Source organism: Panthera pardus, unplaced genomic scaffold (genome assembly GCF_024362965.1).
Source record: "Panthera pardus isolate Hobbes unplaced genomic scaffold, ASM2436296v1 HiC_scaffold_1, whole genome shotgun sequence".
Taxonomy (NCBI): Eukaryota; Metazoa; Chordata; class Mammalia; order Carnivora; family Felidae; genus Panthera; species Panthera pardus.
In genome coordinates, this window is record NW_026526654.1 from 77683360 (window position 1) to 77709755 (window position 26396).

Consider the following 26396-nt stretch of genomic DNA (forward strand, 5'->3'; position numbering starts at 1 on the left):
GTGCAGGAAAGTAAAACAAAAGGGAGCATGTATTTTCCTTGAAATGTAAGCCACCCGAGGACTGAATTGTGTCTTCCCAAAAGTCATATGTTGAAGCCCTAGCCCTCAAAGTGACTATATTTGGAGATGGGACTTTAGGAGGTAATTAAGGTTAAATAAGGCCATTAGGGGAAGTAGGTCTAACCCAATCGAGTTGATGGCCTTATAAGTTGATGGCCTCTCTCTCTCCTCCTTCTTTTCCTCTTTCTCTTAGCTTGTGCTTAGAGGAAAGACCATGTGAGGGCTGCAATGAAAAGGCAGTTATCTGCAAGCCAGGTAGAGAACTCCCACCAGAATCCAAACCCTGCTGGACCTTCATGTTCGACCTCCAGCTTCCAGAACTATGAGAAATAAATTTCTATTGTCTAAGCCCCCAGTCTGTGGCATTTTGTGATGCTAGCCCAAGCAGACTAATACAGAGGTCAAACCTATTTTAGCCTCTCCCCAAGGCTTGGAAATTCGGTCCTGTGGCATTGTCAGAGGTGACATCCTTCAGCTACTCAGGACTGGATTATTTGTGCTTTGGTAACCCTGGCCTCATCCAAGTTCAGCCGTAGGATGGAGCCCACATTATTGAAGCTCAGGTCTACTCTGATCCATATTGCCTGCACAAGGAGGTGGCCACCATTCCCAGCATTTCAAGGGCAAGAGTTAGAGATAATGGTGCTGGATCTGGTGCTGGGGCTATAGGTGGAGAGAACTCACAAGCAAACTGTGCCCTAAGGTCATGGTGAATAAATTTAACTTGTAATAGAGCACGTGAGGTTTTCAGGGTGTCTGCATGGCCGAGCTTACCCTTTATCAGGGAGCCTGTTAATACTGATTATAGATGTTGAAGGTGTTCAAAAGTTAGAAGAGAAAACTGATAAAAGTTTTATTTGCTTATATTAAAAAATACCAAGAACAGTCATTTATACAGCTAGTTAGCATTTATGCCTTTTTGCCGTGTAGCAAAATATTATGCGTCTCATCAAATTGGTGTCAAATTAACTGTGTAAGCTGCCATTGAATAAACTTCACACTTAAAGTCTCATGGTTCACAATTTAAAAACTTGGAGTGAACATTGACGTGTATCATTCAATTTGTCAGTGACTTGCAGTGTTTTGTCTTCCAAGTTTTGCATTTACAGCATTTGCTTGTCTTCCCAGATACACCAGAAGCAAATGAAAGAAAAGTTACATCCTTCTTTTGTATTTCCACTGAATACCTAGTAGATTCTCGTAAATATACATTGAATAAATCAAATAACATGTATAACAAAAATCAACTTTATTATTTGTACTTAATTTATTTTACAAATAATATTTTAAAATCCATCTTTAAATGTTAAAATATAAAAAAAATAGAAATATTTGTGGAATCAGAGCATCAAAAGGAACTTTGGGTGCTATGCAATCTAGACCCTAGATTCTGGATTGAATGGTAAGCCAATCAGTTGGTTAAGATGAAAAGTAAATAATTTAGAAATATTGTGGTCAGCTCTCCTAATGTTTTACCATAACAGTAGATTTCCAATTCTCAACAAGATCACTCTCCATGGGCTTTGAATAGTACCCCATTAAATATCTTTTTTATGCCTCTCAAATTCTTTTGGAATGAATCACTACATCCTGATGCTTTCAGGCAACTTTGTTTATGGCTCACTTATAGCCATTATGTCTTGTCTTTAATATCTCTTTATAAGATAGCAAACATCTTGTCAAAATTTGAATTCCTTAAGGACAAAGTTTGCAATTGCCTCTGTACAGATCTGCTGATTTCTGGGAATTTACTCTTGTAGTCAGTATCTTGGCATATGCAAGATCATCACGGGGTTTTAAATCTGGTGACTAGTATCTCTTCATTGTTATATCTTTAATCTGAAAACAGAAGTGAGCTATGAAATAGAATTAAATCTATTTTTTTACAAGTATACATATAATTTTTGTTAAATGGGTTTTACTTGCAGATATACATGTTTATGAGATATACATGTGATATATATAACATATATGAAAATCATGGACTTCATATCTATAAAATTTTAGACTTGTAATATCTTATTTTTCATATATCTTACCTTCTTTGGCCATTTTTCTAAATGTCAAGCCTTTTCTTTTCTGTCCATTTTCGTCTATTTTTTCATATTTAAATTGTAAGTTTTAGTTCCATTTTAGATATTCTACTTCTTGTACCCTCCATTACAGTCTCCTGCCCACAGATATCTTTGGTGGCTGTTCCTATTATTGACATCAAAGTGCAAAGGTCATCTCAGCAGAAACAGTCTCCATCACTCATCCCTAAGGAAAAACCAGAGCAAATAAAAACAAAGTGGCAAACAAAAAGTCATCACTCTTATTGCAGTCATTGTATCACATAGCCCTATGTTATTTTCCTTATCCATGAAAAATATGAGATGACCTTATTAATATCTTTGTTTCTTTGTTTATTCTCGATGACCCCCCACTAAAATGCAAAATTCCATGTGACACAGGTCCTTGTCTTTCTGGTTTCAAGGAAGAAGCTCAGAGCCTAGAGTAGGTCCTGCCTGTGTTAACACTGTAAGCCTGGAATAAGTGTTGTTAAATGAAAGGAGTATAAAATCATGTTCCTGAATGTCAATGAATCTAAGGGAGATGTTTGAATTTATGGTGAGGAATGGGCTATCACACATGATAAACCAGCCGAAGAACAGCACCAGCCTCCACTGAAGTCCTGTGAAAGTGAATGAATGCCTGAGGGCTTCTGCGGGTGGTAACCGCTCTCATTTGAGGATAGGCCTATCCTCCTTCAGCTTAAAGCTCTAAACACAATCTCTCCCCCATAGCTCATTTCTTCTATAATCCTTTTTGACGGAATCCCTTGCCTCATCCCAGCTACATTTCTTTCATGGCTGGGCTGACTGCCAATGGCCCAGATAAAGGCAGAAACTTGAGTGGAATATTTTGTTCTGGGTTGACTTTGACCTTGTAGCTGCTCGAACTTCTGGGAGAACAACAGTCTGTGCTGGATGTGGAGGTGGAGAGGTGTTTCCACATCTTAATAGCATCTCTGAGAGGGAGCAGGGGAGACACTTAAACAGCCTGGGAAGGAATCGGTCTTCTTGGAATCCCGAGAATGATAGAGCTTCTCCAATTGTGCACTCTCTCTTCAGCTGTTCAGAGAGGCACAATTTTATTACTCATGCTTGTATTTCTTTTCCAGTCAGGACTGACTTTGAGGATGCTCTGAGTGATAATGACAGAAAGATCATTCTGCTCAACCTTTCACTTAGGCATCTCCCTGGCATAAAGCGGTGGTCAGAAGCAGCTAATTCCTCTGACTTTGGCAATGCTGAAATAAAGGCTATTTGAAGTCATCCGGTTGGAAAAATAACACTAAGGCTCTAGAAGAGAGTACAGAAGAAGTAGAAATGGTGGAACTCTAGGACTGTAATTACCGCAAGTGGTCAGGTCAGTTTAAGAAAGGGTCTGTCTGGGATCCCTGTCCTAGGCACCCCTGCACGGGCTTGGAGGAGGCAAGTAGGGGGGAGGGGAGGACAAGACAGCAGAAGGCATAAAAACTTGGTTGCTGGTGCATGAATAAAATCTTCAATGTTGAAGATTTATCTGGTGATTCAGCCTCTATTCATCTTTATGATATGTTAGTACCAAAGGTTTTAAAGGAAAGGTACTATGCACTTTAAAGATTCTATTTAGCAGGGGCTACAGAAGACCCAACCATCTCTCTCTTAGCACGTCCCCCCGCCCCCCCCCCCCCCCGCCCCAGGAATAACCATTTCATGATTTCAGGCTTTCCTATGGTCTGTTTTGTACATTTACAGTTTGGCCAAGCCTTCTGACATTCTCAGGGTACTATTCTGTGGGGGATAAAAAGCTAATTTGAGTTTTCTGCTATTCAACGTGTTTTTTTTTTTTTCCTTATAAAATCATCTTGTATCTTCCCTCCTCACAAAATTCTGGCAATCCAGATATTGTTGAGATCCTTTATAGAGAACTGACCTTTCCAGGTTGTTAAACTCTTTCAGCTCCTGGAAAAATAGATTACTTTAGATGAGGTCTAAAGGGCTGATGGAAGTCTTAAACTTACTACAATTCCCACAAGTAATGATTGTTATAGAAGCCTTTCACTGGCATCGTTGTTCAAATGAATAACTGAGGGTGAGGGGAGAATAGACTCATTGGGTTGTTTGCCCTCATGCATATGAATTCATAAAACCAAAGACCTGAAGGGGCGAACATTATGAAATCAAAACCTCCATTCCCCCAGCCTCCAGGGAAGAGTTCATTCAAATATCTCAAGATAGAAAGTCGACTGTACTTCACAATCTCCATAAGAAACTCTGACACTTCCTGTAATAATACATCCCAGTGTCATACCAATCCTTACAGACAGGTGATTTGTCATGGAATCTAACTTGAATAATTCCAAAACTAGGCTAAAAATATTATTGTCTGTTTTTCTCGCTTGTGTATCCCCAGTTTCTTAAGAGAATGATTGGCATCTGGTAGGCACTGACTAAATATCTTTTGAATAAATAAATGGGTAACTTAAAAAGTAAATAAAAATTAAGCTACACAGTAGAGAAGACACCGTGATTGTACAAGTTACCAAGTATGATTGAGAACATATTCTGTGTTTAGTGCTATTTAGACACCGTATGGAATTTGAAGATGTAAAATGGAAGAGTCCGTTAACCCCAGGTGTTGACTATTTCTCACAGTCAAATAGGGGTACGTCTACTTTCGCAAGTAAACACAATTCAAGGCAGATTACAAATGATGCTCTCACTGTAATCCAAAGTATAATGAGGTAGCATGAAGGAAGATATGTGTTTGTACTAGGATAAATAAAGATGGCCTTCAGGTAAAGATCATGAACACTTTGGCATTCCTGGTAGGATTGACGTTGAAGGCCCCGCCCACAATAGGGGCATATAGGCAGGAAAAATACATGATTGGATCCAGAACCATTGACTGTCTGGTGTGTCTTAGGGTCATGTGTGTCTGCTGGTGGTAGTGATAGAGGTGGCAAGAGCAGATGAGAATGAACTGGAAAGTTTTGCTCGGGCCCCAGAGAGTTCAGAGTAGAAAAAGATCATTCATGTCACATACCACCACATGTAGGCACCATGAAATCTGGAATGTGTGTCCATTTTATCTACAATTCTACCTGGGGCCCCTGGAATAATGCCTGGAAATAGTGGGTGCTGTATAAATATTTGCTGAGTGAACATAAAATACTATTGCTCTATGGATGGCAATCATAAATCGTGCCTTTGTGAACTGTTCAACTCTTATTTTCTCTGTCAAAGAGACAAAATTCAACCTGAGAGAAGTAGAATAATTATGAATAAAGGACATTTAAGGTCAGGACAGTAAAATAACATCTAACCCCTTGAAACAATTTCAATATTTTTGACTGTTTAAAAATGATGTATTTGGGTACTGAAATTAATTTCAGATATAATTTCACAATTATTATCAATAATTTTTGAGAACTCATGGAGAACAATAAAGGTGACAGGAAAATGTATTGGCTTATATTGGCCTAATTCTTAAAAGCAAATTCTACCAAGGAACATACAAAATTTTGGTTCCTGGCTAAATTCTAGAACTCTAGATTATTATTATTAAGCAGTTTTGGTGGGTTTTTTTTGTTTTGTTTTGTTTTGTTTTGTTTTGTTTTGTTTTGTTTTGTTTGTATGTGTTTGGGGTTGTTTATTGCAGTAGTTAGCCTGTGCCATTCTTAGCTGGAAGGTGGTTGGAGAAGAAGCTATGGATGAAGGACGGGTCACAGATCTAAGTGAGTTTTAGCTGTGCACTTTCAGAGCAACGTAGCAGCAGTAAAATCAGCCTTGTGTATAGTCATTGGAAATGAGGTAGGTCTTCTAGTCTAGTGGCAATTAATCAATCAGTAAGACAGTAATCAAGTTGTAAATGGCCTAGATTCTGCAAACATGGACCGTGGCTGTGAAAACAAGGATAATCACTAGTTGGAAATTACCACTGAAATCGTAATCTGACAAATGCATACGTACTTAGTACCAACAAACAGAAGTTATAGTCAGACTAATTTAAATTAGTTCCCAACATAGTTTCAAATGTGCAACCAAGGCTTGGCCACTCACAAAAGTCCTACATTACAGGGTTATTTTCAGGTACAAATAAGTGAATTCTTGGAAAGTGCTGAGACGAATGCCTGCTACAGAGTGAGGACTCAATTACTAGTCGTAGTACAATAAAAATTAAACATCTTTTAAATAAAACCTTCATAAAAATTTCACTTGTCATGAGAAAATGATAAACATCTTACTTTTCATTAATTAAAAAATGGGAATAAGCAGCGGTGAGAAGATTTGTTGATTTCTATAATTCATTCATATATTTAGGCAATGAACACTTATTGTCACCTTCTATCTGCTAATATTTCCCTAGATACTGGGACAGGAAGACAATTAAGAATATATTTATTCTTAAGAAGCTCAATCTAGTGCAGGCTCTCATAGTAGCATGTGTAAGCCTTAAAAAACTTTATTGCACATATCAGATTCATTATTATCTCTGTTAGATTGTAAGCTCCTTGACAGCCAACCTATTTTCATCTTTTTATTTCCATCTTTACATCTTTGACAACTAGAACCTACCACCTAATACACAATATATGAATGGCGACTTCTGATCACATCAAAATAGACTCCAGTTATAAATACCTTGAAATGCAGAATACAATACAACAAACATTCTTTTACATGCAAAGCTGAGCTTACAAGGCAGAAATGAAATCCTCCAGCTGCCAAGATCAGAGATGGATTGGGAAACTAGAGCCATAAGCTCAGGCATTGATGCTGTAGCTACTGTGGGAGACAGTGCCGGTCTCAGCAATGAAGGACTTGGGCTTTAATGCCAAGAAGAGCAGGGGTGAACTACCAAAGAATGGACTTCGTAAAGAAGAAAATTGAGGGGCGCCTTGGTGGCTCAGTCGGTTAAGTGTCCGACTTCAGCTCAGGTCATGATTTCACAGTACGTGAGTTCAAGCCCCATGTCAGGCTCTGTGCTGACAGCTAAAAGCCTGGAGCCTGCTTCCAATCCTCTCTCTCTCTCTCTCTCTCTCTCTCTCTCTCTCTCGCTCTCTGCCCCTCCCCCACTCATGCTCTGTCTCTCTTTGTCTCTCAAATATGAATAAACATTTAAAAAAAAAAAGAAGAGAAAAATTGAATCCAGAGGAATGACTGCTAGTTAGGAACCAAAGATGAGCCAAGAAGTTGTTATAAATAAGTATTGGTTGTATAAATTATTATCTATAATGTTTAATCTGGGGGAGAAAAGAAACAAGGTGACTTAAGATATCAATACAAATAGTATGTAAGATGGAGGAAAAGATGTGTGCTGGAGGAAGAGAGAGAGAATGGTCAAATTTAGACTTTTTTAGGCCAAGTATACAAACTAAAAATTTAAATGTAATCGTCAATAAATAGATTTTATAAATTCTAAGCCAGGAGGGAATAAAAAAGGAAGAAAATATATTTGATAAAAGTCAGAAAAGAAGGTAAGGGAACAAGAAACATGGTAAATTGAAAGCACTAAATAAGGTAGTAGAACTAATCCCAATTACAGCTTTTAAATAAAATAAATTTACAATGAGAAAATAGAGATTTTGAGATTGGATTTCAAAAATGTAGGATATCCTATTTAAAGAGACATAACAAAAGGTCTCAGAAATTCTGGAATAAATGTAGAAAAATATAATACGAGGCAAATAGCAAATCAAAAGGAAGTTGATACATCTATATTAATATCAGAAAAAAACACATACATTAAGCATTATCTTAAATGTATGTAATATATTATGAGGGCAATTATAGGGCTTATCTAAGTTACATTTGGAATATAAGTTTTTATTCCAATGATGAGGAATTACCATTTTTCAGAGCAAAGATCTTAGATTCATGATTCCATCTGGGCATGAATTATGATCAAATATGCTAATATTAATAACAACAGCTAGCAAAAAATAACAATGATAGCATTATCTGCCAGCCACTTTATAAGTGTATTTTATAATTTCAAGTTTAAACAATCATCTGAAATATTTACTCTCACTAAACTCCCATATTAAAGAAAAACTGAGGTTTAGGGAAATTAAGAGCTTTTTCTCAGTGACATGATCCACCCTGAAGTCAAATCTAAGCCTGAGGCATCTTGCTTTTATCCTGGATGCTATGTGACCTTGGTTGGCACAGAAACGTCTTGATAGATAGGTGAAGAGCCTTGGAGACAGATGAGGACAGCACGAAGTGGAAGTGAAGATCCCACGCACCGGATGCTGTGACTAGATGTCCACCAGTGAGTCATCCCAACAATGTAAGAAGACCTGAGAGATAAGGACCTTGCACTTTTAGAGTTCCTCATTTTGGATGGGGGACTCAGAATGCTGGAGTCCCAGAGGCCATGGATGGCTCCTAGGATGGAAATCTTGAGCGCCGGCAGTAAAGTCATTTTGTTCTGAGACATCCTACCACCCCTAGGACCACCACCAAGAATTGTCCCCTGTGTGAAGGCAGTTGGACAAGGGATCTGTTTCCTGGGCATAAGGCTTCATAATCCCCAGGAGGAAGGGATTCCTTTTTTGATCTCACACAGAGACTGAATGGGCCAGGGGCATTTCCAGCTGTCCCTTTTAACCCTGCGAGCCCAAGTACCAGAGACATATCTGAATCCTAGTTTTTCCCACACATACACTTCTTTAGGGGTCTATAAAGTCTGTTTTGAAGACTTGTCTCTGCAGCATGCCTAGAAAAGTCTGCTTCAGTTATAATATCTTAAAAAGGAATGTCTTCTGATTGGCATAAACCCATTCAGGCCATTCCAGTCTTCCCAGTGCAAGTGTCCAGTATGCTTGAAATGATGGCTGTCTCGGACAGCAGTGAGTGTCACTGAAAGCATCCTTACCACCCATCATTCCACGGGCGAGGGATGTTTAAATGCCTCATGCATCTGGCCTCTTCTCCTGACCCCATTTTCCAGGCCGGAATCCAGTATGAGCCACACCATTGACACTTGAAAGCCCTTTTAGCATTTCAACTTCTAACTTGAAGGTTACGTGGTTTCCCACTGAGCCCAAGTTCAGCACTTGTCTCTCTTGTTCCACCACATACAGTCCAATGCTTGTTTTACTTATATGTACAGCAGAACCCTGGTTTGTGAGCATAATTTGTTCCAGAAACATGCTTTTAATCCAAAGCACTTGTATCTCAAAGTGAATTTCCCCAAAGGAAATAATGGAAACTCAGATGATTCGTTCCACAACCCAAACATATTCATATAAAAATGACTACAATACTGTAATATAATACCAAATAATAAATAAAATACAAAATATAAAGAAAAATAAACAAATTAACATGCACTTACCTTTGAAAACCTTTGTGGCTGGTGTGAGGGAGATAAGAGAGAGGAGGCTTATTGTGTAGGATGACTTTCACTGTCACTAACAGAATCATTGCTATCTGTTGGCTCAATGGAATCTTTTTGTTCATGGGGACCATTGTATATGCTCGCATGGATGTTAACTACAGTACGGTCTTAACAAGCTCCTCAAATACTGTATTAATGTCACTGGCAATAAGGCAGCAGAGGAAAGGGTCTATATCTGCAGGCAGCCTGATCTAGAATGAAGTAAAACATTCCCAAGCTAACTCTTGTATGGAAAAGCAAAGGACTGTCCATCGGTGCTTTGAAGTGACAAAAACTACACTAGTGCCAGTTGTGGGCACCTTCCAACGTTCTGAATAATCACAGATTTCTGCCAAACACTGAAGCCTGAGACCAAAAATCCAAGTACAGGGGATGACATCTCACAATCCCCCAGTAAGAGAGAGAGAGAGAGACAAAGAAAGAAAGAGAGAGAAGAACCATTGGCTCAGTTGTGATCATGTGACATTTGGAATCATGTACTACTCATATTGCAAGACATCACTTGTATATCAAGTTAAAATTTATTAGAAATGTTTACTCATCTTGTGAATACTTGCAGAAGAAGTTACTGGCAATCCAATGTTTTACCATATTTGCCTTCATAATTTATCCGACTTGGGAGGTCAGAGAGGATAATGTCATTCACTAATTCAACAACCATATGCCTGGCCCTCTTCTAGATTCTGAGGATCCCATGGCAAACCTAGCAGTCAAGTTTGCACTGAGCTTGCCTGTAAGTTACATGCAAATGCATACTATGAGGTGCTGATAAATGCTAAGTAGGAAAATAAAGTAAGGCAAGGCAGATTAGGGAGAATTCGGGTGGGGGATGTCATTTTACATTGAGTATTCAGGGAAGGTCTTCCTAATATTTGGCAGAAAGAGAGAGCTAGGGAAAGAGCGAGCAGAGTTAGGTTATGTGGAACGTGTGGGATCTGGGGAAAGAGCATTCTAAGCAAAGATAAAAATCACCAAGGTCCTGAGGCAGGAGCCAGGCTGGCATTTTCGAGCAAAGGTAGGGAAGCCAGTGTGGCTGTAAGAGAAAGAGAGATGAGAGTGTGGAAGCAGAGAGCTAGTAGGGAGCCGAATATGGGAAGAACATCTGGGTATAAGGGGGCCGTTTCAGCATTGCATTTCTAGCTTGAATGTTGAGTCTGAAGTCAGTTTCTGCAAGGCTGTTTTTTCATCTTTGATTTCCCTCACTAATAAGGTGCAAAGCCATGGAATATTCGAAAGGAGGAGTGACAAAACCTGATTTAGCTCTAAAAGATCCCTCTGGCAATAGCTGTGTTTATATCCTCCACTGAATGAAGCATAACGTTTTCCATATAGTAGGTTTATTAAATAAATACATTAAATTAAAGAGAAATTCTGATTTTCCAGGATCATTTCTAGGCACTCTTATTCTAGATTTACAGCAACAAATACACGGATATTTAAAGTGGCTCCAAATAGTTACTGTTGACATGAAATAAATAGTAAACACCAAAATGAAAATAATGGAGTCTGATTCTTCTATTTTTTTTGTCCTTCATTTCTTATTTATAATGTAGTCAGATTGTTCCAGGAGATAATAAGATGCATTTGAGCTGAATAAAAGTATGACATCGGATTACAGGAGCTTGTGTTCAGTTATTTTAAAGTCTGAGGTACATTATAATTAAGCCAAAGAATAAAAGGTAGAACTTCAATGCATATCTGAAAAATAATGTAATCTTCACTATCAGTGACCATCAGTTTTGGAATATTGCTTGTTTATTTTTTATTGTTTATTTTATTGATTGTTTCTTATTTATGTCAAAGATAGAATTTGAGTAGAAAATTATTTCTTTTCTGCTTTCATTGAATCAGGATGATGTACCAGCATACCAAAATCTTTTCTCTCTTTTCTTTTTGACTTTTTGGTATTTTTTTATTCCTGGACACTTAGGAAATTTATTGGCACTGAAAGTAAAATATGTGTGTCCCAGGAAGGTTGTTAGAAATTGTGATAATGCTTTCTTTGGACTCCAGTCTAAATTGCCTTTTAGTGGCACTTTTTTCTCCACATGTTACAATACAGTTGACCTCTGAACAACGAGGGGGTAGGGATACAGACTCTTCGTGTACTCAAAAAGCCACATATAAATTTTGATTCCCCCAAAACTTAACTACTGATAGCCTGCTGTTGACTGAATCTCTAACCGATAACGCAAACAGTTGTTTCACACATATTTTGTATTTTGTATGTATTATACACTGTGATCGTATAATAAAGTAAGCTAGAGAAAATGTTGGTAAGGACATCAGAAGAGAAAATACATTTACCACTTACAGTACTGTCCTATAAAAACAATCCATGTAGAAGTGGCAGTGCAACGATGTGTTGCTCAAGGGTCAACTGTATTCTCAAAATATTTTCTTTTAATTCAACCCATATTGATTTGCACATTTTGAATACTTAACTATCTTATACGGCAGGAGTGCAGATAGAAGGTTAATGAAAAGGCCAGTGTTAGAGATCCAGCCGTCCAGTGTTCTTCAGCAAAAGAAATGTTAAAACAAGAAACATTCAATTAGATTTCAAGATGGCTTTGTCAAAAAACATGCTGCCAATAAACTGTGGAAATGCAAACAACAGACTGTTGGAGCCAAGAGGAAAGAGATAAGGTCTGAAAATTGCTGACTGTGCTAAAAAAAGCTGAAAGGATTAAAAGGAATAAAAGCATTTTCAAATATATTGAAAAAGAGAGATAGAGCACCAGAAAGTAGGACTGCAAATGAATAGGGAGGGAGAAATCCATGTTAGCTAAAGTGGTTCAAGACTGAACTGCTTTTAAAAATCTGAGTCTGACAAGGCAAACATACTGTGGGCAATTGGGACATAATGAAGACCCAGTTTATTAGAAAACAATTTAGGCAGCTGGTGGTGTTTCTGCATTCTGATGGAAAGAACTTAGAATCCCCAAACATACCTGCCGCTACCTGTACTAAAATGTCTGTAAAGTAATTTGCAATCTAAGCTACTACCTTTATCCCAAAGTGAAGTCTGATTCTGCCTTCAGCCCCTGAACACCTCCATGAAATTAAAAAATCACATTGAATGTATAAAGTCTCAAAGGACTGATAAAAATGCCAGGATACCAAGGCTATGAATGTTAACCCTGCTCTGGCTATTGGCTCCCTCAATGTCACTGTAGATCTGTCTACATATGTTTTCTGATCGATAATAAGGATGATTATACTCACCTACCAACAGTATGTGACTCAAGAAAGTTTAGCATGTGTCATAAACAATGTGTTTGTATAATAGATCATAAGAAAAGAGAATAGATTCAAGTCAGTAAGAATTCGGTTGTGAAGTTCAGTTACCCCATAGAGGCAATGTGCATAAGCGACTAAGTGCCTAGTGTGTGGAGACAACTACCTAAGTGTGAACCCTCTTCTTAGTGCTTACTGGCTGCGTGACTTAAGGCAAATGACTTAACTGCTCTGGACCCTCTTTTCCTCATTTGTAAAAGATAAGACATTGTGCTCAATATTTTCAGTTATTATTATCAGAGCAAAACCTTCCTAGACTTATAAAGAGAATTCTGGATTTCCAAAGTTATATTTGTGCAAATGAGCTTACAAGAGTTGCACTTAGAACATGTTTAAAGAGTACAGTATCTATCAATAGAAGGTGAGCTAATGCAATATAAAAAATAAGTGTTGTGTAGCCTTGCATATGTAAAGATTAAGCACTGAACGTTGCCTTATCATTTGTTTGGAAGGAGAATTGGAAAATGCATGAAAAATCAGTCATGTTTAGCAACCACAAATGGACCATGAGCTCATAAAACTCAAAGAAATCTTGAAAAGTCAGTTAATTGGGTATTAATTTAATCCATATTGGAGGCATTGAATGCTGTGTATTTGTCTTTCCCATCCTTACATATTCAGGAAGATAGTACTGGACACATTCCATAATGATCAGTTCAGTTGTTCAAGGACACAGGGTTAGAGGTGGAGCAGGGTTCTTGACCCAGGTTCTGACATTTCTGTTGGTCACAGCTCATACACTCTGTGATTGGAAACCACTTTTAAAAAAATGCAGGAAAGAGGATTCCTTGCTAATGAGAACAGAAGCCACTGTTGACCGCAGAACTTGAAGGGTCACTCTCAGAGCTCTGGGACCAGCAAAAGTTACCCAGAATGCAGTATTTACATGAATTAGACTAAACCCTTATTGAGCTTTTCACCAATTGCCAGATGCTGAGAAAGAGCCTGGTCATATGAAGGGCAGTAAGGTAAAATTTCTGTCCTGGGGAAGCTCAAATTCTGAAATAGCATTATATCAGAAGTAGGATCAGAAACATTCATTTATTCAACATATATTTATGGAAGTTCTATGTAGCAGGCACTGGTCTGGACATCAAAAGCAGGAACAAAACAGATATAGGTCCATGACTTTATTACATTTGCTTTCCATTGGTGAAGGAGGGAGCCAGGTGATAAATAGTAACATGATTGCCTCTATTGTAAATGTGGGATTTTAATGTATTGAGGTGAATGAGTGCTGATATGGAGAGGCTAATGCCATTGTAAGATATAGATATATATATATAGATATATATATATAGATAGATATATATATATATACACACACACACACACATATATACACACACACACACATATATATATACATGTACATATATTTAAATTTGTTTACTTATTTATTTATTTATTTATTTATTTATTTATTTATTTTGAGAGAGAGACAGAGAGAGAGAAGGAGAACTCACACAAGAGCACCCATGAGCAGGGGAGGGGCAGACAGAGAGGGAGAGAGAGAATCCCAAGCAGGATCTGCACTACCAGTGCAGAGCCCAACTCAGAGTTCGATCTCACAAATTGTGAGATGCTGACCTGAACAGAAATCAAGAGTTGAACTCTCACTTGACTGAGCCACCCAGGTGCCCGGAAAGAATATTTTTGTTACTTACATTTCCTGAGAGGAGGGGATACACTATGCCATTCAGGGCTCAGGGGGAAGCACCAGTGCCAGCCAGAGGCAGAAAAGGAGCATGGGAAAAGCCCAGGTGCGTCCTTTATTGTGTTTTCCATAGGAAAGTCAAGGCAGAGCAGGGTTTGGCTAGTTGGAATAATTCCAGCAAGCTTTGGGGCTTACAGATTTTCCTAATGGCTCTCTGGTACCTTGTCCTGAGTTTATTTAGGGCCAAAGAATATTGTTTGGCCATGTAAGGATTCAAGGAGATGGCTGGGGTGTGGGCTTTGGATTGATTAGTTTGCATGTGAAAGACCCCTGGACAAGGACTCTGCTAGTCTAGGAATTGTCTAAACATGAGAAGAGCAAGTTTCTTTCCAGTCAGTGAGTCCACAAATGCCAGATCAAGAATACAGAAAATAGGAAAATATATGTACTATGATTCACCCTGTGAAGAATGGATGACAAGTAGAATACAGAGTCTAAGAAAACATAGAACAATGATAAACAAGTAGAATCATCCAATGTATTGTAAGGTGATAAATGCTACAGAAAAAAAAAAGAAAAAAATAGAGCTTGCCTTGGGACTTAGGGAGTCCTGGTGGGAGGCATATGAATAGATTGCAGTGTTAAATAATTTGGTTGGGTCTCATTGAGAAGGTGAGATTCAAAAAAAGACCTGAGCCAAAACTTGCTTCTAAATAGAGATGTTAATATTTTAGGATTATAGCAGTTACTGAAATTTAACATACCCATAACATAAGTCATTTACTTATTCATTCAGTTGGCTCTCAGATATTAAACAAATTAAGCATTACTAAACAGTTACAACGGCGAGCTAAAAAAGACATAGAATGCCGTCTAAAAACTTAACATCTAGTTGAGGAAACAAATATTGATGTCATGAACTCACAAATAAATGTTTAATTACAAGTGGAAAATAGCTACACAATTTAAGGGAGCCTGTAATAAATGTGTTTGATCTAGTTAGGGAAGTTAGGGAAGCCTTTACTGAGATCTGAATTATAGTCAGGTATTGACTAGGCAAAGAAGAAAAAGAAGACTATCCAGGTATAGAAAATATCATATGCAAAATCCCTGAGATGGAAGATGTTTGAGAAGTGGTGAATGGAAAGAGCAAGGTAGACCACGGGACAGATGAGGCTGTAGGGGTGTGTAGGGGGAGGCTGGGAATCATGCAGGCCCTTCAGGCCACATTAACAGTAATACATTTTCAGGGTTCCTTGGTGGTTCAGTTGGTTAAGCATCCAACTCTTGATTTTGGCTCAGGTCATCATCTCACGGTTTGTGGGACTGAGCCCCATGTTGGGCTCTGGACTGATGGCCATGGAGCCTGCTTGGGATTCTCTCTCTCCATCTCTCTCTCTCTCTCTCTCTCTCTCTCTGCCTCTCCCCTGCTTGTGCTCTCTCTCTCTCTCAAAATAAATAAACTTTTTTTTTAAAAAAAAAGAAAGTTCTATAATTTCCAGAGAACAATGGCCAGTGAAGGAAGGACTTTAAGCTGGGATATCTAACATATGACCTGATTTGGCTTTGAAAATGGATGTAGGTAGGACAGTGAGAAGTTGGAAGTCCAGGTGAGAGATGATGATAGCCTGGAACAGAGAGTTGTGGGGCAGACAAGAGAGAAAGAATGGTTTGGTGATGGATTAGATAGAGCAGTGATTACAAATGAGGCATCAAGGGTGCCTTCTGGTCTCTAGTGCTTGTGGTGGTGCCATTCATCAAGACAGGGGGCACTGGAAGAGGATCAGGTCTTATGATGAAGATCAAGGAATTGATTTCAGACACTATGTGATCGAGATTCCTCTGAGATATGTTTGAGGAACACTCAAGTAGGCAGTTGGTTTTAGGGCTCTGATCTGAGGAGGGATGCAGCCTAGTGATACACATTTGGGAGGAATTAGTTTATACATGTAATTAGTATATAGGAATTAGTTTATACATAGGGTTGGGTCACATTTCCAGGAGGGAGAACATAGAGTCAGAAGAAAGACCATCTGAAGCCTGGAGGACCGAACACTTCTTTACCTGAGTAGAGGAGAATGAAACTGCAAAACAAACAAAAAAAACCAAACAGACAAAAACAAAAGTAGGCATCCAGTGTTCTTCAGGCTGCAAACTTCGAGGTCAGCCCAGGAGAAAGCATGGATACATGAAGAATATCTGCCCTCTGATTAAACTGATTAGACCTGCTTAGAGCTCTTTTTCAGATTCAAACTCTGAGCCTCTACCCTCACCCAGGAAACCCCCGCTGAGTCCTAAACTTTCTGCCTATTACCTGAAACATCCCATTGCTCATAAATGAGACCTTATTTAAAAGCCTTCTCTCTATGGAGGCAGGCAGAGACAAAGTCTATGGGCCCTGGAGCACACCCTCTTTTCTCTCCCCTGCAGGCCATTTCGAGATAAAAGAAAGGAGGAAAGGCTAACGATGTGCCCTTTGAACATTTCCAGCCTCTTGACCTATCAAGGAACTCTTTGTTTGTCTCTCTGCTTCCTATTGGGGGCTGTATAAGTTGGACATTAAAATACAGGCTTTATAGGTAGACAAGACCTGGTTTAAATCCCAGGTCTACAATTAATTTGACTATGTGAAGCTTGGATTTCTTCATGAGTAATATGAAAGTGATCATACCCACCTGTTAGGTTTATTATGAGGATTACAGAAGATGATATAGACTGTAGGGAAAGAAATGTTTTCCTTTCTACTCTTCTAGGTTCTGTGGCTGGTCCAATAATTAAATTGACATAGATAGATACAAAGAAGAAAAAACATACATTTGATTAGTACATACACATGGGAATTTCACAAAGCTAGGAGACTTCCAAAGACAGCCAGATAATCGAGACTTCTATACCATCCTGAGCTAAGGGATGTGTTCGGGTTTGGGAATTCTAGGTGAGGGAGAAGGCAATTGAAGGAATGTGGGGGGTAGAAAAATGGTAAACAGAGGTTGCCTTGCTATGTAGATGAAGTCACTCAGGTGAAAAAAAAGATGTCATCTCTGGGAGTTGCTCTCCCTGGAACAGGTACCATTTCTAAGAGAAATTCCCTTTATAAATGTAGATTTCCCTCAAATATGGGGACATTTATACTTTCTTTTAGGCCGTTAAGGGGGAGATAAGAGCTTTTCCTTAGTCATCTGGGTGTTGGTTGCCCTCAACTCAAAATAATCCACATAACAAAGTGATAAATTTGGGCGTAGCATATTCTGAATCCCTTCAAGGTAAAGTGTTTTAGTACAGTACTGGAACATGGCATGTATTCAATACATGAAAACTATGGCTTTATTTATTCTTGACACGCACTCTGATTTCTCACCATTTTTAGTCAGTCTGAGAATCACCACCATTATAGAATTGAAGATAATGTAAAACAAAAAGTCAATATGCTCTCAAACTGTAAAATTTTATGGAAGAGAAAAAAAAAAAGAATCCCATGGAAGTCTAAATATTTATTTGCAGCAGATTTATTAATCTCATAGTATTACCTACAGGCTCACATGCATCTAAACCTACTTCTGCACATGTATGCTTCCTGCACAAGAACGTCATGGTTACACTATCCATCCAAAGGGGCTTTGACATAGGTCTCTGCAGAGAATTTCATTGTAAGATCTCTAACCCTAGATCCTCTTGATATCTCTTTTAGGAAATACAAGAAGTTTTCTTAGCTCTTTCCATGTAACTTATTTACCATTCTATAGATGATGACTTTTTAAAAATTTTTAAATGTTTATTTATTTTTGACAGAGAGAGAGAGAGAGAGAGAGAGAGAGACAGAGCATGAGTGGGGGAGGGGTAGAGAGAGAGGGAGACACAGAATCCAAAGCAGGCTCCAGGCTCTGAGCTGTCAGCACAGAACCCGACGTGGGGCTCGAACCCACAGACCACGAGATCATGACATGAGCCTAAGTCGGATGCTCAACCGACTGAACTACCCAGGTGCCCCTATAGATGATGATTTTACCATCTGACATTCAACAGTGTCAGAGTCTGTTCATTCTTGCTTGAATCTATTAACCAACGCTTGGCCAGTGCTGGGATATGACTGAACTCTGGGAATTTCCTGAGCCTTGTTCAAGCTGGTCCCAAGTTTGTCATTCATTCTTTTCTAGTCAGATTTCAATGTCAAGAATTGATATGCTAAATCATGTTTCCAGGTGGTCTCTGAAAAACCATTAATTCTTTCCCCAAACTTCCATGATTGACTGTTAGTATAAGTACAGTTGTTAAATTACAATTTCCTAATCATTACTGATAATTGGTAATGTGTTTATAGAGGTAATTGTTATTCTTAACTTTGCTCTGATTTATGATCAATAATTGTTTACCATTGCATTTATAAAATTAATAGTAAAATGGCCCTTGAAACAGTTTGATCTAGATGTACCAGTCATTTCTTCTTCAATGTAGTCTTCCTGGTAGAAGCTCTAACGAATCAAGTGTGACCTTTGTAGGAGAAGACACATAGGATAGTGTTTCATTGATTTAAAATTTCATTTTAAGCCCCTAAACCTCTCTTTCAAACTGATTAACTGCTTATGAAACAGCTGTTTTATTTCCTTTCCTCACATGTGCCCAAACTCCATGAAGCCATCTTTGGGTAGTGACATAGTCTTGAATGGGACCCACAAAAATAATAGAGAGGAGTCTTTCTCCAAAATTGTTAGGCCTTATATTTGGTGTCAGAACTCTTCAGCATATAACCTTGTATAAATCACTTGACCACTCTAGGCTTCATCAATAAACAAGTACGAGAACACTTCTTCATCCAATCATCTGAGATTTATGGAAGCTCTTCTTTGCTAAATGTAAGTTTTATAAACTGCAAGGGCCTTATACAACTTTAAGTTGTTATTAGCCAACTTTCTTTTTAATCAATACATCGGGAATTTAAATTACATACACACACACACACACACACACACACACACACACACACACCCCATTGTAATCTCTACATGTTTTTTATTAGTTCCTTTACTAAATACCTGTGTTGCCTTCTGGTACAGATACAAATGAACTAATAGAACACATACACACATGGGATTCTCCCCAGTAGAGCTTCCCAACAAAGCTTAACTACAAAGAAATTCAGAGAAGAAGGTGAACCTGCTCTATAATACTCTTTGTGTCTATTCTAGATTTTTGATTAGCGCATTGCCTTATGTCAGTTATTTTTACCCCAGTTTCTGGAGGCCTTAAATCTAACCTCTTAGATTTTTCCCTACTATTAGCCTTCCAAATGCAGTCACTTTTTTGGTATGATATTGCCTGTGAATTAAGAACAAGATGATGCTCAATATTATCAACAATTATTTAATTTCTTGTATTTTTTACATTCATCTTTCCTCATGTGCTTTATCTCTTTATACCCCTTCTCTTCCTAGCACCTCATATTTGGCTAATGCTTAGCACATTCTCTTTGGAATAGAGTATTATGGAACTGGAACCTCAAAACAATAATTTAATGAGGTATGAAATTCAGGAACAGCTATTAGCAATTTTTTGTATGAATAAAGAATCTTAGTTTTGCCTCCTTTTGCTTTCCCCACACTGGCAGAATGGAGATTGGAATCCCCTTTGTTAACCTCAAAATTATGTTTTTAGCTAGATACAACTTTGGGCTAAGATACTTTACCTCTCCTTGTTTTGTTTTCCTAATTTATGAAAATAAGGGGGTAGATTTGATGACCTAGAAGGCCCTTTTAGTGCCTTTATCTTAAAGTTGGGTTCTAAGTCATAAAATATTTACTGTACCCCTGTGTGTAGTGCTTCTAACTCTAAAGACACAAAGAGTCATAAAGTACCCTCCCTAATCTACCAAAACTTCATAATCCAGCTGGAGGGTTAGCAAATGCTAATGTGAAGATAAAGAAAGATTCAGCGTCAAACTTGCTAACTCCTCCATGACTCACACACAAAAATGAGTGTGGGTTATGGGTGTGGACAGAAAGTCACTGTGTCTCCAAAGTATTGACAAATGGATTGACATCCAGACCTCACAATTTCAAAGTAAGGAAGATGTCCCTCAGTTTAATAATGGCTACAGGACAATATTAAGAGGAAAAGAACAAAAGTTGTTTCTACTGATAGAAGGGAAAAGCTCATATTAAAAAAGCCAATTAAAAGGAAGAAAAATATCAGTGGTAGAGGTGGTACTCATTCAATTTAAAACTAATGTTGAGTGTATCATGAAAATCTATAGTAAAACATTTCAAACTTTTTTCACTTGTTTCAGGGTTCTGTATTCATTGAACATGGAATGAAAATAAAAATCAAAGCAAAGCTTTAAAAGGACAGAGATATGTAGGCTAATGGACATTTTGTCCGAGGGAATGGCTTTTAGGGCTGAAATTTCTCTGTGTGTATTTTTCCTCAGAATTTAATGTTTTTAAAGATGGTGCCCTGTGAGTTACCATGACAACCTGTAGATATCATCTTTAGAAGGCTAAGGCTACAGATCTCAGCTCAAAGTATTATATCCACACACTTTTAGAAAAAGCCTGTGGATGCACTTTGGATGGGCTGAACAACAAACACATGGAGTGCTTGCTGCTCTAACGGCTCATTTCTCTGAAATATTTTAACATGGCTGAAGCTACTTCTATAGTGTTGACGGACACCCTCCCTCTCATTTCATCATTACCTTTAAAGTCTGAAGCACACTTCATTTTCAGCTCTTTGTTGAACTTCTACCAAGACAGGCAAATGTCAAGGCTAAAGCTCATTTCCTGTTTTACATGCTTCCTTCCAAAGACAGTAAAGATTCAAGTGTTGTTGGTCCTACTGCGATTTTAGAGCTGTTCTTTGTCATTGGGCTGTGTTTTCTCAGGATAGTATCCTTAGTCATAAAGCTGGGCAAAAAGCTGACAGCTAATTTGCAGTTGCAAAGGAAAGGACTGGAGGGTACAGATGAGGTAAAAGTTCCCCAGGGCTTGGCTGGTTTCTGCCACCTTTGTATTCCAAGGTGGCTGCCTGGGGCAGCAATGATTATGGACGCTGCTAAACAGTCACCTTCTTAGACAATCAAGTTCAGCAAATTCCCCCAGACGGAATAATGATTGTGATCATATGTTGTCTATGTGTTTTTCACTGATTAACCATGGGATGGGACACGAAGATACTTAGTTGAGTAATTGAAAACAAATATCTTCAACTAGTTTAGGTAAATGAAACATTTTTTTTTAGAACCCGCTATTTAAAAAGATATTGATAATGCTCATTGCTTGGTGGGATTATTTTGTAAGCAGTCTGAAACTCACACTGTCAGCTGCACTGAGGAGTGGCTAGGTGACACAGCGTTCAGTGACATGAATTTGATTTTTTTCCCCAAAGTTTCATTGGGTACCCTCGCTTTGGCTAATAGGGCATTTCTTTGCATTTATGAGGACAGATTTGTAGTTTGAATATCACATGGGTAGCTGAACCTTCCCAGACCAGAAGCACCATATGGCTGTGTTCAAAATCATTTGATGGAATGTGATACTTTGAAGTTCTCTCAGAGACTTAGTGTTTTGTAGTTTATGGCCATGGTAATCTCAGGCCTTAAAGATGTCAAATTATTTGATGAGTATGAAATAATTTACCCTAATTTTCAGTGATTTTTTTTTGGTTATGATTATGATTATGATTTTGTAGTGAAGACTGAATTATATAAACATTGAATACCCAATGTTTTATTTGTAAGAATAATCTTTATATATCACATGATTGCTCTGAAAGAACTTAATGAGAATAACAGAACGGCCATAATTTAGTGTAATTAATGAAGTGAGAGTTCTTGTTAGGTCATTCAACTAATGTGACTGTTGAAGTAATTGGGCTGATTTTTATGGGCTTTGGTGTTGTCTTAGTATAAATGCATATTCCTAAGAGTTAATGGTAATTATGTTTTAAGCTTATGAGAATGCACTTAACAAATGATTTTCAAGGGTAAATTATCTTCATGAGGCAGAGGAAGATTGTGCTTACCAAATTCACTTAGGTAAGTGAAGAAAGGCTTAAAGGAAAGTCTGCATTACATTTCAAAAAGTATTGATACTGAAAAATGAACAATGAATAAGTTAGAAGAATATATTTGAAATGATTTTTAAGACTCATCCTAGTGAAAGTTGTGTTCCCAAATTGACAAACATTACCATCACCAAATAAGGCGGAGAAGTATTAGATGAGATGAAGCTAATACCTGGGTGTCTTTCTCCTTCTCTCTTATCTTTCTCTGTCTCTCTAATAACGCTGCAAAACAATACTGCAACATAATAGAGTAATTTTATATAAATTGGCCTGATGTAACAGAGGAAAAAGCATAGAATGAGATTATTGACAACACCAGTTTTTAATTCATCACTAAACATTTTACTTTGAATTGTAACAGGAACCATGATTTTTACCTTATCACTCTTTATAAATATTCATGAGAAATACCATTTGCAGTTATAAAGTGTATAGGCAATACATTTGCTATTGGCAAACTGAACATTTCTATCCTGTGAAAATGTTAACAGACTGACAATTGTTACTAGTGAGAAAGGAGAACGGATTCAGAGTTCATGGAAAAGAGGAGGAGCACTAGGGTTTGAAAAAAACTAAAGTCACATTTTTCCCCTTATAGAAGGAATACAGCTTTGTATTCAGTATTTGTTGTTTGCCTCCCCTTCCCGACAGCAGCTTGGATTTTTCTCTGGGAATCTGTGTCTTCCTAATTTTCTTTCCACTTGGTATGAGTAGGGCTCCCAGAGAGACTAGGCCAGAGCACGTGACCAGCGTCAATCAGTGCTTAGCATTCTCCCACATGCAATTAGTTTATTGTGAGCACATGACTTAAGGCAGACTGATCAGAATGGATCTTAGGAGTTTGGCTGTGCATGTGAACTTGAACCTAAAATATTCAGCCCCTAGAACTGGGACCTCAAGGGACAGCCTTTCTCAGAAGGAGTCAACACAGGAAGTATAATTTAGAAGAGAAATAGAATCCTGATAAACTACTTTGAGCCCCTGTATTTAGCCACCCTTGAGGCAATGCTTATCCCAGAACCACTGCATTATGAAAGCCAATAAATTTTCTTTATTTCTTAAGTTAGTTGGGCTGAGCTGTGACAAATAAATCCTAATACATACATTGCTCCCCACGGGAAAATTGGAAAACACAGAAAGGTGCAAAAAAATTATAATCACCTTTGATTCAATTTTAATATATTTTCTTTTCTTTCTCTTATTGCTACATAAACAGAGGCAACTTTGGTTACAATTTTCATGTATTTTTCCATTTTTTATCCCTGCATAGACATAAAAATTTTAATTTTTATCAATTCAAGTTATTTTTATGTATATGGATATATATTTTTAACATACAGAGATATATATCACAAAATTAGAGTTATGATATATTAATACTTTTATATTTGTTCTCATCTAACATTGTGTCATGAGCATTTCCCCATTTCATTAACACAATTTTTAATGGTGGAATGATATTCCATAATATACACAAACTAACTAATTTAACTTTTCCATTATTTTTGGACATTTAGGTTATTTTCATTTTTTAAAAACCATGCTGTTTATGTTATTGGTAAGTAAATATTTGTCCAATTTTCTATTCTTTGGGTTGGTTTCCTTGCAGGGACATTATGGACCTTAAGTGGATGTATTTTTAAGGACTCTTGATATATATATCAAATTGGTTTTCAGAAAGTTTATACTAATTTATATTCCCAAGAATTTTGCCAAACTAGGGCATCATTATTTCTTATCATATTTACTAATTTAATAGGCTCTCATACTGTTATATTAGAATTTCTCTATTTTACTTTTGGGAGGTTGAATATTATTTTTTCATGTGCTATTGATCTTTACATTTCTGTAGTGAATCGATATTGCTGTCCCTTCCCTATTTTTTTTTTAAGTTTATTTATTTATTTTGAGAGAGAAAAAGAGTGTGCGTGTTCAGGGAGGGGCAGAGACAAAGAATCCCAAGCAGCCTCCATGCTGTCAGACTCGGAGCTCAATCCCACAAACCCATGAAGATTATGACCTGAATCGAAGTCAAGAATTGGACGCTTAACTGACTGAGCCACCTAGGTGCCCTTTCCCCCTTTTCTTAGTTGTTGCATTTGAGTTGCTTTTATTTTTTTCTTAATGATTTTAGCCTCTTGTTTTTCAAAATCCGTGATTACAGTAAGTAATGTCGTACCATTAGCTATTTTGGTCCTTACTGGTCCCTCACAAATAGAGTCCTTGGGACTGTCGACTGCCCTAATTCCAAACTAACCCTTGAATAGATGTTTCTTATCTAAAAGTAGCAACCAATTTGGCTTTCTCTAAAATGGAGGGTCAGGCAGTGAGTCTGGCACCAAAAGCTAAAACATGCAACTTCAGCATTGCCCATTGTTATTGATTTAACTGCACAAAGAAAATTTGTGTCCTGTTCATTATGCGGCATTGTAGCTCGCAGATGTGATTTTTATTTAAGGCATTTGTTCGGTGTAAAATCCTGCTGGAGGGTTTGAAACAACTCTTTCTTCCCATAAACTGTCATCTACCTGCTTGCAACTTTATTTACTAGAAAGAACACATTCTGTTTTCTGAGGGTAGTGTTGATTTTTCTTCCAGAAGAGCAGCGCAACACCTTGTCAGTTCTTACTCAAAAGGTTGTTTCCTCATATTTTGATGTTAGATCATTTCCCAGAGATGAGAGATAAGGAAACAACTTCTGAATACAAGTCTACAAAATCTCTGCTTTCAAAACCTGCTTTTATTGACTGAGTCAACTTGGCAGTGGATTTTATTACTATATAGTGCAGAAATCTCAATCTAAAGAAGGAGGAGGAGCCAGGTAGGGGGGAGGAAAAGGGGAGTGAAAAAGTTTACTCAGTTAAAACTTTTATGAAAAGCCAAAAAAGTCTCAGTTCTGCTTTGCTTCTTCTGATGAAATCCTAATTGCTGACAAAGACTTGCTAATTTCACTATGAGAACCCATATCATGGGTAATGTATAATTTTGTAATAAAATATATCTCTTTTATTATTTTCTTGACCCCCACCTAATAATTAATCATCTAAAAGTGTTTAAAAAGTGACACAGAGTCATTTTAGTGCAATATTTAGTGCTGTTCCCCATATTTAGATACATTAATGGGGTTATAACATTGCTCTTCAGTGTGAATTACCACAAAACCTGAGCACTTCCCATTACATTTTCCTCACCATTTATTATCCAGCTTTGAATCTTGATTATATTTATTATAATATCTGCTAAAATTCCTTTCTGGCAAGTTAAAAGGCATATGTTAGGAAGAAGTACAAAATCTTTTCTTTCTCATGGTTTTAGCATATGTTTTGGTTCTGATCAGCCAAGATTGGATTTGATACCATTCTTTGTAATTTGTAAGTATAAGATAATATAAATATTATTATAACCATGTTTCAATTTAAAATTTCCTGAGAAGAAATAGGTAAGCGAGCCAACAATTTCAATACAGGGTGACAAATGATATTGATTCATTCAAGAAGAGGGGATTGAGATTTAGGAAGTCAAAAAAAAAAAAAAAACCAAAAATGCTTATTTCCAGGGTTTCTCCTGCTGTGGCCTCAGAGCTGTTGGTTTTTTTCTGCCTCGTCCACTTCTCCAGGCAGAAGTACATCAGCGGTTGATTTCCCCAGAGCAAGAAAAGAAGCAGTAAAAGATTTGAAGGGATACGTGGTAGTGATACAGGGAAACGTGCCTCGAAGCTGCAGAACTCTGGGCTGGTGGGGACACCGCTTCATGACCAGGTAAGGAGAAAGAGGGAGGGAAATGGATGGGGACTCTGTTAGGAAGAGGGAGGAAACCTTAGAGAATTCAGAAAGGGAAGACTGGAGAGGCTCTGGCGAGGTGCTCCATAGAATGGAGTAAAGCCTGAGCA

At 37.7% G+C, this 26396-nt stretch overlaps 1 long non-coding RNA gene across 1 annotated transcript in view; it reads left to right on the plus strand.

Annotated features, from left to right (window-relative positions):
* LOC109266049 (uncharacterized) overlaps positions 1-26396 on the plus strand; it is a 70387-nt gene that overhangs the window by 10223 nt on the left and 33768 nt on the right. The window contains exon 3 of the long non-coding RNA XR_002079500.2: positions 26064-26265. This is a non-coding gene — a long non-coding RNA (uncharacterized LOC109266049). The remainder of the gene's footprint in view (positions 1-26063; positions 26266-26396) is intronic.